This window comes from Dendronephthya gigantea, unplaced genomic scaffold (assembly GCF_004324835.1).
Source record: "Dendronephthya gigantea isolate DGI-Jeju-01 unplaced genomic scaffold, DenGig_1.0 000003F, whole genome shotgun sequence".
Classification (NCBI taxonomy): Eukaryota; Metazoa; Cnidaria; class Anthozoa; order Malacalcyonacea; family Nephtheidae; genus Dendronephthya; species Dendronephthya gigantea.
Genome location: NW_021163013.1, coordinates 2,563,049 through 2,575,121, shown reverse-complemented (window position 1 = coordinate 2,575,121; position 12,073 = coordinate 2,563,049).

Here is a 12,073-nt window from a genome sequence, read left to right as displayed (position 1 = left end):
GAAATTAAACAATGTGTTGTGCGATAACGGTTAAATAGTCAAAATTCACCGCTCGTAGTTCCTACGGTTTTCAAGAGCATTAATGGTCTGGATTAAGAAAATTGTCATCTCATAAAACAAAAGTAGTAAACACTGAAAACTAATAAGCTCTAGAAATCACGGGCCTCTCGAAAGCCCGGGCCTGTAGGCTCCAGCCTACGTAGCCTATTGGGTAATCCGCCACTGCGTGTATAATACAAGAAAATGAACCATTACTTTACTTTTACCTTTCAACATTTTCACAGCAACATATTCGGGAGCACTGCCGGCAGAAGGCGTATATAGACCTTGTTTCACAATGCCGAATTGTCCACTTCCAAGCGGTTTGGACAGTATATTCAGGCAGCTTGGTGAGATCTGCCAGTCTTTCAATATAGAAACGTACGATATTTCTAGCGGCAGTGCTTCTAAAAACAAATATGAAATTTTGGTCATTTCTTTTTTGACATGCGGATAACGGATTTGCATGGTTATGTTGACGAGTGTTGTTTTATAACAATTTTATGTTATGTTATGTATGGTACCAAAATATTCAATATCGATCAAGAGCTCGTTCAAAAAGTGCCGAGATTTTAGGGTGGGAGCGATTTAGGTTTGAAGCAGTTAATTGAAGACCGTATTGTGCATGTAGGTGACAAGATAGCTATATAATATAATTTATACAAGCATCGGCAGTCTTTGGTGTGCATGTCACTATTTTCTGGTAATGGGTGAGCAGTCATCTAGTATATCGTCTCGTAGTAGATACTTTGGCGCTTGAGATGTATGCACTATCAGTAATGAGGGCACTATACATTACCTTTACCGTTAGAGAGAATGCGGTGTATACGCACAATTTTTGTTCGCCAGCACTAAAACATTTGCTCCTTTTGACTTTAAATAACTCCATACAAGCAGTTAAATTTTATTCTGATCCCTGCATGTCTGCTTATGCATAACAACGAACATATGTCATGACAACGAATACTCACCGTTTGTTTCTTGCGATATCGGGTTTGTTTCTTGCAATAGCGGTTTGTTTCCGGCAACCGAAGTGTTCGCCATTTTATCCACACTTGACGGGTGCCATTGTGCGAATATCTACAGGAAGAAAAAAAATTCGATGCAAATTTTTCTTCCCTTTGGTAATTTGATTTAGCCAATAGGCATCCTATCAACAACATAAAATATTAAAAAATGGCGCGTGGACTCACAGTACATATATTATAAAATGGTGCTGGCTAATTTTCAATTAAAGTTTATAGAAGAAATATTTTACTAAAATTAATAACTGAGTGGTTTTCCCCCGTTTTCAGATCACGGCAATTGCATGTTGCCGTTTCTTAAATTAATTGATTATTTGTTTATCATCAAATTGTTTTATGAATTGCGCGAGTATACAATATTTGAATAGTGGTAATGATTGTGATATATATCCAATCATTGTTGATAATGTAGTAACATTGATTGCATTATAATTAGGTATTATGTGTTTCAGCAGTAAATAGGTTAAAAAATCCAGCTAGGTATAGTGTCCATTTTTTATTTACTACATTTTATTTACATTATTTTAGTAAAGTCTTTGTCATGAAATATTCTACAACTCTATACTAAAAAGTGATAAAATGAGATTACTTAAATCATAATTATGTGAACTGCTAAACTACATGAGAAGAAGACAGGCGTACTTCTCTTGATTGCATTCGCCGTTTCTTCCTTATTATTCGTATCAAGAAAACACAGATAAACACAGCAGAGCAAAGGAATATAACAGCTCCAAATACTCCTGCAGCAATTACACCAGGTAGGATATCTTTAGTGGAAGTAACTCTTACTGTTGGATTACTAGGTTTTGTCACTTTGTAAGTATTAACAGTCACATAAGAAGAGAATACAAGAAGGTTAAGTGAATCTATTGTAAACAATTGCAATCATAAGGGTTATATACAGCGTTTCGATTTCAAATTGAAATCATACACATCCCAAATTGAATCCAGGAAGAGTAATCTTCGAATCTTCGTCTTTAGGATGCCGGTGGAACTCCCCTGCATGCACTAAGCTGAAGAGACATCTCACATCTGCATGACTGTGTATTTATATAGGTCGTAATGCCCGCAAGGGCATTTCTATGAGGTGTGAATGTTCCCAATTTCATGCTAAAATATTATTCTTTGTTTTGAAAAAGAATGAGCCGTAACTCACCTTGAATTTTGTCAAAATGTAAACCAAATCCACCTGGATAGGCGAATGAAGCTTTATCATTCCATCCAAATACAAGAAGACCAAACTTAACAACAGATGAAGTATGATACACTTTAACATTACTTGGATCGGGTAAACTGATTACCGACCAAACGTATCTTGTACCAGTGATAGTTTTCCATTGTAGTCCATTCAATTTCAAACCATCTCTATACAACCCATCGACATTTTCTTTCTCTATAACTATTGTTATTGAATAGGAATATTCCGCACCACGAGCGAGTGCTACGTAATAAAACGATAGAAACTGGCTTACTGATGGAAGAACTGTCATTGAAGATCCCCTGAATGTCAAATATTTTGATTCGCCCCTGATATATTGCACAACTTGACATGGCTTATTACAGTTAACATATGACGCCAAATCCCTCCCTAGTGTCAAGTTTTCATACATCCCAGAAGACAAAACTTTTGTCCAGTATGCACTTTCAACAACGGTATTGTTATAGAATACAAAGACTCGAAAGATATCTCCCTGTGTCCTTTCCATTATTCTTACTGCGGTGAAGATGTATCTATATCCCCAAAACGAAACTGGAAGCAAGTTCGCTTCCAGGAAACTATTGAATCCCAGTGTTTTATCAGTACGATCTACGCCAGATATTACAGTAACTGGTTTGTCCGCCGTAACGAGAGTTCCAGATAAATCTGATCTACCCCAGACATATAGCGCGTCACGTTTTGCAAGGACTTAGATTATTCGAGTTTGAGATATTTTAACACCATACCAGATACCGCGGTAGTTTATTTTCGCATTGTTGTTAGGAACAACAGTAATCCTATTGTTGTTTTCTGCTGATATTATACCAATGCTTGCTCTAAAATTCGAGTTATACGGCTGATATGATGCTACAATATAAACTAAACCCGGTCCGAGAGAGCTAGACGGTAATGCCAGGTTTCCATCCACTTGGAAAATGTTACCAGCAAAATTAAAACTAACAACTGAAATATTTCCTGTTGATAAAATCTCAATACCCTTTTGAAGAAATTTATCCTTTTGCATTCGCAGAGCAGTTGGCAGTTGTAACTCAAAAACTGTTCCATTTTTAAGATTTACGGTATAACTCCATGCCTGTCCACTCTGTTCACTATTCATCTTTACATTTATTTCGTCAAGAGCAACAATAGACACTCCTATGCTGTCGTTTTGTCGATTAGAAGATGGAGGTGTAAATCCAATGATGAAATGCTTCCCAAAATTGGTACCTAACGGAATATAAATGAAATACCAGGAGTTACTTCGTGTAGTTTATTATGTTGCGAATGTACTGTGTATGCATGTGCATCGTCATCGTGTTAGACAGAATTCAGTACATCTCAAAGGATTCCGTAGAAAATTCAAAGCTCGGTCGCATATGTTCCGATATTTCCATTTACAAAATCTTCCAGAAATATTCAGAAATTATTTCTTTACTAATAGGGAAATTCATAATCACAACACACGAAACTCGAGATTACTACATAAAAGCTAGTTCAGTAGAACCAACTACGCAAAACATACTCTTGCTAGTAGAGGCATAGAAATTTGGAATAATCTCACTGAGCAATGTAAAAAACCAAGGTCTTATGACTCCTTTAAAAAGATAATCAAAAAACACTTTCAGGCTTAGATAAATATTAACATACTCCTTATTACCTATATCACCATACTCCTTACTATTTTTATTCTTTTTTTCCTTTATATATATATATATATATATATATATATATATATATATATATATATATATATATATATATATATATATATATACATATTAATATACCTTTGACTTTGTATCTTTTTATTATAAAAAAATAACATTCGAACTGACATTATATTAAGAGGAGATTTTTCAGAAAGTCGCGTATTTTTGCACAAAATCGCTCAAAACCTAGCAACCAGGCCTTCGCCACAGAATACCTAACAGAAGTAGAACTCTATACTATTTTTTCGCAAGTGTGATTCGTCATGATTCGTCACTTAGCAAGTGCATTTTTTGAGGTAGTCACCCCCCTGCCAATACTAAAAATTAGTTGATTTTAGACATTAGCAGGGGGGTGACTACCTCAAAAAAATGCACTTGCTAAGTGACGAATCATGACGAATCACACTTACGAAAAAAGTACAGGAGTTCCACTTCTGTTAGGTATTCTGTGCCTTCGCTAAAATATGCTTTGCAGCCATTTTGAATTTACAAGTTTGGTCAAGTTTTCGTGTTGAGTGACAGCTGTTTTACTAACTTTTGGGGAATTTCAAAAGACGAAAAGCTCCTTGAAACAAAGAAGAACAACAGGTGAGTGTTCGTTCAATTTTTTTTGTATTTTGAATGATATAATTTTCATGCGTACATTTTTATTAGTGCGAGTGACACACAGTCACAGTCACACAGTGACACACTAATGTGTAAACATATTGAAATATACTGATTTTAGTGGTCTAGAATTAATCTTGTGATAAAATAAAAATCTCAAATGTCAACGTTTTTATTTCTAGGTATCCAACACATCTTGGAAAATATGAACAATAGTTTCAGATACGGACATGCCAGTAAACTCGCATTTGCGTTGGAGATGGTGGATAGTTATGTGTAGTAGCTTGAAGATCAGTTTATCTTTATCACAACAATAATAAAAAAGACCGTAAATAATTTATTCAAGAAACAACACAAAGAAAGGGAAGGTCAAACTATTTTGACTTATTTCAAAAACAACTGCCCTCTCTACTTTATTAACAATGAATTCCTTGTGTGGTGGGTACATAATATGGGACATGTAGGTGGGACAATCATGGGACAATTCATTCCAAAATTATACAGCTGTAAGTATAGGTAATATAAAATTGTAATGTCACTTTGTTGTTAAAATATTATATCATTAATTGCAATAAATAGTGTTTTTGCAATCTTGTGTTGTTTTCACTGTTTTTTAAAGAAAGCCTGCAATAAAAAGTAATAGATATGTCAAATATGTGGCAATGGCAAATTCCTCTATAAGAGATTTATCAAGACAAGTCTGGAGTTAACAAGAAAGGGCTTAAGGGCATGTAGGATGTAGCATCCAGGGCCTGATTTGCACAAACTTCCAGATCTGCAACATGTGTTCAACCAGGATAAATAAAACCCTATACAATCACCATAGAAATATAAAATGGGCTGAAAGCCAATTGTTTGCACAGCTTACAGTATACATTTCATTTTATATCCAAAAATCAGATAGCAACACTGGGCTATTCAAGTAAATACACGTTGTGTATACAGCAAATCTGTTTCGTGTTGAAACAAATTGTAATTTTGTCAGACAAACTCATGATACAAACCAATTTTTGCAATATTTTGCCTCCTCATTGAATATAGGCTAGTAATCACCTTGCCTTTAGTCAGTAATTTTTAGGATTTTACCATTTGTAATAGTATTTAAGTGAATAATATTTGTCAAAATATTGGGCAATTGGAGAAAGATAAATTGTAAAGATACATGCTGGATTGTACAATAAATATAGGTAGAGAATACACAAATCTGGTTGATTTTAAAAAGTCGTAAAATGCTCCACGGCGTACCACTCCAATTTTAATTAAATGATGGTTTTGGTAAACTAGCATACCTAGGGCAAATCATGAAATACGCCTTAGGTTGATCGGAAATGGTTCTCAGTTGATATTTAATCATTTAACTTAAGGTGAAGGTTCCCTCCATATTGGCCAAATCATAGCTTATAGAAAACCTGTGGATTTTGGGAACAAAACATGTTCAAACCATCTAAATCATCATAGAAGTGTAAAATAGGTCGAGAGCCGTGTTTGCACAGCTTGTAATATGGCGCTTCGCGTTATATTCAATAAACAGATAGTAATGCTGGACTGTACAAAAAATACAGGTTGAGAATACAAAAATCTGGTTCATTTTAGAAAGTCGAAAAATGCTCCACGGCGTACCACTCCAATTTTAATTAAATGATGCTTTTTGTAAACTAGCATACCCAGGGCAAATCATGAAATATGCCTTAGGTTGATTGGAAACAGTTCTATAGTAATTTACAAGCGGTGAACAACAGTTTTACAACAGACTTATGTATTCATTTTATACTTAATTACACAAAAATATTAATAACTTTTTAGATAAATTTCATGCCTAGATTTTGGGACCAGGGCAATTGTTGTAACAAAATACATCTTAGTTAAACATTAGACGTTATAAATTATAATATGAACACTTAGCTTGAAAGATAAGAGCAAAATACGGATTATAGTGACTGCATTTTGTGAAAATTTAAAATTTGAATCACTTCTAAATTTAAGCAAGCTTTACTCCGAAATAACCAAGCTAAGTTTATATAAGATGCCTTAAATTAAAACTAGAATGTCAAAGGAATGTTGCAAGGTATGATTTATTGTTATCGATGGCAGTAAAATATGAAAAATCCGCAACAATGCACGCCTACCTTCCATGCTTCTGTGAGAGTCGAATCCTTCCAACCCCTCTGTGTAACATTGCGTTGCTTTTGACTCTTCAATTACTGTTGAATTAATCTTGTTTATCATTTTACACATCATTCGAATAGTATATTGACGATATTTAACAAAATTAAACGAAAGTCAACAGTTGACTATTCACAATGCTCCCGGTAGATGCGAAGAAGGAAATAAGGTTATTAAATGCAACAGGAAGTAGAATTAGCATGAAGGAAGTGATGTAACAGTGAGTAGGTATAAAAAGAGTGGTTTAGCGGCTGTTGATAGAGCTAAAAGTCAAGTTCCTCGAGAAAGAAGAGTTGAGGTTTAAGAAGAAACAGGGAAACCACACGAATTTACTCGTTTTATGGATCAAGTCCAATATCCTGCTGAAGACGATGTCGTTCAACCACCACCAGTTGATGTACAACCCGCACCTTTGCCGCCGCCGCCAGCTCAAGCAGATCCCGTGGTTGTGCCTCCAGTCCAAGCGCCGCCACCACATAACTATGATCTAGAGGTAATTTTACTTTCTGCTTGTCAACGTTGTGATTATTCTTCGCCTTATACTATGTTCTGCATAAATCATATCTTAACTTATACTTGGTTTCTTCAATTCTTGGTGAACGTATTACTGACCCGCTTGGTGTTTCTTGTGAGATTTTCGCTTACAGTTCCTTATTAACATGTTCATTCATGTTGATCCCAATATTAATGTATCGTTCACAATTAGAAGATTGTTTATTCGGTAATTCGGTTTCTCTTGTCCTTCGACTATTTGCTTGCCATGTTCAAATATTGAGCATGAATCCTACTTAGAAGATGGTTTGTTCGCTTTATCTTGTACTAATTTTTCGCCTGCCGTGTTGTTTGGGTATTTTGGGCATTTATTCGGCTTCTCTTGAATTGAAAATATTATTTCGCTTACCATGGTATTTTGTTCGTCAAGTATTGTTCGCAATGACGAGATTGTTTATTCGGTTAATTCCCTTGCATGATTATTATTCGTTTACTGTGTTTGTCCTTATATAGTGTTTATAATTAGAATATTGTTTATTCGGTTTAATTGTCTTAAATTGATTATTCCCTAGCCGTGCTTGATTTTCCCGTATTGTTTACAATTGCAAGATTGCTTATTCGGTTATTATGTTTCTCTGTGGAATGATTGCTCGGCGTGTTGTTCGAGTATTGACCACGGACGATTATTTAACGTGTTTCCCTGTGAAGTGATTGCTCGGCGGGTTGTTCAAGTATTGACCACGGAAGATTATTTAACGTATTTCTCTGTGACGTGATTGCTTGGCGTGTGGTTCAAGTTTTGATCACAGGAGATTGTGTTTCTCTGTGAGATGATTGCTTGGCGGGTTGTTCAAGTATTGACCACGGAAGATTATGTAACGGGTTTCCCTGTGTAGTGATTGCTTGGCGTGTGGTTCAAGTTTTGATCACGTACAGGAGATTGTGTTTCTCTGTGGAATGATTGCTTGGCAGGTTGTTCAAGTATTGACCACAGAAGATTATTTAACGGGTTTCCCTGTGAAGTGATTGCTTGGCGTGTGGTTCAAGTTTGATCACAGGAGATTGTGTTTCTCTGTGAAGTGATTGCTTGATCTGTTGTTCAAGTATTGTCCACCGAAGATTACTTGATGTGTTTCTCGGAAGTGACTGCATGCTGGGTGTGGGGTTCAGGTATTGATCACAGAAGATGATTGCCTTGTCGATGTGTTTCTTCCTATCCTCAATGTTTGCATGGTTGTGCCAATACCGATCACGAAAAAGAAAAAAAAAACAAAACAAAAAACGAGAGGGCTATTATTGTATGTTGTTGCACTGCTTGGGGCGCATGTTGATATTCATTTTTCGCCCACTTGTAGAGCCTCCGCAAGAAATACGATGAATTAAAGCACACCATGGATGGACTAACAGAGACATCTGTTCAGGCAACTTTTACACGTCTCATTCGTTTAGCTTCTCGCCCGCTCACACAATTCAACAAACACGAGGCTCTCGAATTAGTCGAATCAATAAAACATGCTGCTCATGATACGAAACACGAAAAAGCACATTACTTCGCTTTGGTCTACGAAACTCTGCGTGGTAAGCTGGATCAGTCCGACCAGCAATTTCGTGACTTACTCCTCCCATTACTTGGCGATAAGGATCAGGAGAAGGTTCTTGATGTTGTTGCTAAAGTTGAGAAACGGAACGCACGCCTTCTCCTCCAAGAAAGCCAGAAAACTCCTGGACGTCGATTTGTTGCCTCTCCTAGACCTTCCTACCGACCTCCCATCCGGTGTTTCTATTGCGGCATTCCGGGCCATCTTCAAGCTCATTGCCGCAAACGCAAACGGGAACTGGACGACTCTGGGCCATCACCGCCGTCTACATCTAAGCAGCCTCGTTCCCCTCGGGATACGGCCATCTTCTCCTCACTGTGGAGAGCCGCAGGTATTTTGGCATCCAATGGGGCGGTTGGTTGTTCAGTTACAACACATTGCCTTTTGGGTGGAAGACGTCCCCATATGTCTATCACACAACCGGATTGGTTGCTTCTCATTTTTTCCGCTCCAAGGGCATCCCGTGCTCACTTTATATTGACGACCGCCATACTAGCCAACTACAAGTCGTTATCCCAAGGGGTCTTTTCGGCCTTACCAGACACTGCTTCTCGTTCTTTCGCTGCTGCACAGTCTGCCATCTTTATTGTCGCCTATTATCTGGTTACTTTGGGATATTTCTTGGCTCTAACGATATCCATCGTTGTTCCTCAGCAAATAGTCCCCTACCTCGGCTTCCTTGTAGATTCTACTCGGGAGGTCTTCCGTTTGTTACCTCACAAGAAAGAAAAATTACTCCTTTGGGTTAGAGACATCCTATCATCCTCAACTGTATCCGTGAAAACCCTTCAACGCCTCGTTGGAAAATGCGCCTCATTTTCACTAGCTGTGCCAGCAGCCCTACTTTTTACCAGAGAAATGAACGCTGCCATTCGTCTCGGCCTCTGCGGTAACCGCCCAGTTTATCTTAACCAAATGCTGAATTAAGAGATTGCTCATTGGCTGTTCCTGGAGGACTGGGATTCCCCGCTCCCGTGGCGTGACGAACGACACGTACAAATTAAACTTGCCTCAGATGCTTCTGGTTCTGGGTGGGGTGGATCCATGATTTCCATGGATGCCCCAACAGTTTCCGATTATTGGACGCCGGGGGAACTGACATGGGACATTTGTGTTCGAGAAGCTGCCGCGTTAGATAAGGTTTTGCTTTCTTATCAGTCGCACCTCCTCAATGCACGTGTCGACGTTTTGGTTGACAATCAAGCCGTGGTACATGCTTGGAATAACCAAGGAGGAAGAAGTGTGGCATTGTCTCGCGCTATTAAACGCCTCTTCTTTACAACTGCTAAGTTGAACATTGCCTTACACGTCTCGTATGTTCCGAGTGAAAGCAATATGGCAGACATGCCCTCACGGCGGCTATCCGCCATCGATAGCCACCCCCACCCAGAGGTTTGGGCTATTGTCCAGCGTGAATTTGGTGGTCCAGCGGGACACACGTGCGACCTTATGTCACTGGACTCTAATGTGATGACTGACATCCACGGACATCGCCTACCACACTTCACACCGGCCTCCTCTCCGCATTTCATGAGGGTGAACCTCTTTGCTCAAGACCTATCTAGCAGCTCATCGTCTTTGGCGAGACCTTACGTTTTTTCCCCCTCAAAGTTTAGTGGGCGCAGTGCTTCGTTTTCTACGCAGCCATTCGATTTCGTGCACATTGGTTATGATGGATACATACCCGCGCCAATATTGGTGGCCCCTCTTGCTCCGACACTCCGTTAAACGTCTACGCTTGGACTGCGAAGGTAGCCGTTCTGCATTGCTCGTCCCAACCAAAAGTGGGTGGCAACCTCATCCAGGTCTTCCAGGTGATCTCTGGGCCTTCGCTCTCAAGTTCAACTGAAACCTTCACAACCGATTTCTGTTATTTTTCGTGACAATACTTTGTGTGCTTTTAGGATCTTCCTCCCGTTGCCAAACTTTTCACTCTGTCTGTACGCTGTCGGACTTGTAGTCACGCCAATGATCATGATTTTCGTTTTTGCCAAATGTGTGGCTACCAGCGCAAGTGTTCTGGTACACCTCGTATCCCACGCGGTGAACCTATTGATTTTTCGAAAATTGATGCCCGTCTCCAGCAGCTTAAAGTTTTTGATCTTACTACACGTTACTCTCGCCAAAAGGACGCCTTACGGAACGAACTCGAAAACTTCTTAGCATCTCTCCCAGGCCATCCTACATTGACAACGGTAACACCACGCGATTTATGTCGCTTCCTGGTATTAAAAGATCGTCATGGTATAACACAGGTACATAAAGCGGCTTGTGAATTTTTGGGACAGCGTGGCGTTCACCCATGTGATTGCCCCTTTCACCTTTCGCATAAAACAGTCGATTCGTACGTTGGGAAACTTCGCTCCATTTTTCGTTCTATAGGCCGTGATGGTGAATGGGACCCACGTTTGTGTTTGGGAAATCCTGCTGCAGACCAGTCTCTCAAAGCTTACATTCGGCTGATGGCCACGGAACAACTCCAAGCTAGAGTCACGGCCAAACAAGCTACTCCATTCTTTTTGGATAAGTTGATGCAGCTGGCCCAGCACATTGATATTTCTTTAACTCATCCCGGTATCTCTTCTATTCAAAAATTCATCCTCGCCCGGGATCAAGCGTACTTCAAGGCCGTTTTCTTTAGCGGTGACCGACCTGCAGATATGGGCCAGGTTCAGGTGCCTGGTCTTCTTCGTTTTCCCAACGACGATGGGTTTTTGTTCAACCATGTGTGGGGCAAAACACTGAGGGATGAGGATTCTAATGTTTTTGGTATAAGGCGTAGTCCTAATACTACCATTTGCCCAATTGTTGCAATCGAACGGTACGTGGAAATCGCGAGGCAGCTAAACATAGATTTAACGCATGGTTATTTATTTCGCCCGACAACATCGAAGGGTGGAGTGGCTAATTCCCCGTTTAACTCCTCTACGGCTGAGGCTCGTTTAAAGGTCTATCTTAGTGAAATGCAGGCGGATGATGGAGAAAACCTACACGGATTCAGGTCAGGTTGTGCTATAACGTTGGCGTTATCTGGTGCTGACCTATCTGACATTATGGATCATGTGGGATGGACTCGCCGACACACTGCCTTGTACTATATTAAACTCGCTAAGGTCTTACGCCCAGGTGTACTTGCATCGCAAGACCTCTCCGAAGGAACTGCTGCGTGGAAAGAACTGAACGAAATTAAACGCTTCTGCTGTGCATTCCCTACGTCCGAATCAACGAAACGTTTCGAAAACG